Source organism: Marmota marmota, unplaced genomic scaffold, assembly GCF_001458135.2.
Source record: "Marmota marmota marmota unplaced genomic scaffold, marMar, whole genome shotgun sequence".
NCBI lineage: Eukaryota > Metazoa > Chordata > Mammalia > Rodentia > Sciuridae > Marmota > Marmota marmota.
Genome location: NW_026007465.1, coordinates 80,214 through 81,285, shown reverse-complemented (window position 1 = coordinate 81,285; position 1,072 = coordinate 80,214). Strand labels below are relative to the sequence as shown.

The following is a 1,072-nucleotide window of genomic DNA, read 5'->3' as shown; positions in this document are numbered from 1 at the left end:
CAAATAAAAGTGAATATAGGAATCTGGAAATGTTAAATCACTCTAAATTTATGTCATCTCTCTTGATGACTTCTTGCTTGAACAGGGAGACATATATTAATTTAGTTGGTTGCGTATAGATTCAAAAGATTTTAAATAAAATTCACTATTTATAGTTCCCATTTATATCCTACTACTACATTGAAAATACAAACTAGTGGACATATCCATGTTTAAGAAAGTAAATTTATACTTTGGTTTCCCCTCAGATTATATAAACCTTTTGCCTTTTATTAATTGTTTTGTGGAGAAGAACAATTCTGAGTCTTAACCCAATTTTTTGAGGCCAGGCTTAATAATAGTTAATAATAATAATAATAATAATAATAATAATAATATTAAACAAAGTAAAGTGCCTTTGGTTTTGGAGACTTTTGAAGAATTTTTGCAATTTGTCTTATAGTTTATTTATATTTTCCAAAGCCTGTATTTATTAAGAAATTATTTTACAAATAAAATGTTCTATTTTGCTGCATGTGCCATGTAAACTCCTAAGAATTTTTATGTTCATAGTGACCTAAAAATCTAATTGTTATTAATAAATAATAATGACAAAATAAAAAAAATAAAAAAAACAGGGTTAGAATTATAGTTAGGTTTAACGTTAGGCTTAGTGTTTGGTTGAGTTTTAGATTTAGGGTTAGAGTTTAAGTTAGGTTTAGGGTTAGGGTTAAGGTTAGGGTTAGTGATAGTGTTCGGTTTGTGGTTAGAGTTAGTGTTTGGGGTAGGTTAGGGTTAGGTTTAGGGATAGGTTATTTTAAGGGTCAAGGCTTGAGTTTTTTTTGGGGGGGGTTAGGTTTAGAGATAGGGTTAGTGTTAGGATTAGTGTTAGGGTTAAAGTTAGGTTTATGTTTAGTGTAAGGTTTAGGGTTAGAATTAGGGTTAGTGTTAGGGTTATGGTTACGGTGATGGTTAGAGTTACAGTTAAGAATAGGTTTAATGTTCGGGTTAGGGTTAGTGTTTTGCATAGGTTTAGACTAGTGTTAGGGTTTGGGTTACAGTTAGGTTTAGGGTTATGGTTAGGGTTAGGGAC

At 30.6% G+C, this 1,072-nt stretch overlaps 1 non-coding gene across 1 annotated transcript; it reads left to right on the top strand.

Annotated features, from left to right (window-relative positions):
• The first annotated feature begins 228 nt into the window (after positions 1–228).
• On the top strand, positions 229–343 carry LOC125614810. Its single transcript, XR_007345365.1, has one exon. It is a non-coding gene; the product is annotated as a U5 spliceosomal RNA (small nuclear RNA).
• Positions 344–1,072: the final 729 nt, after the last annotated feature.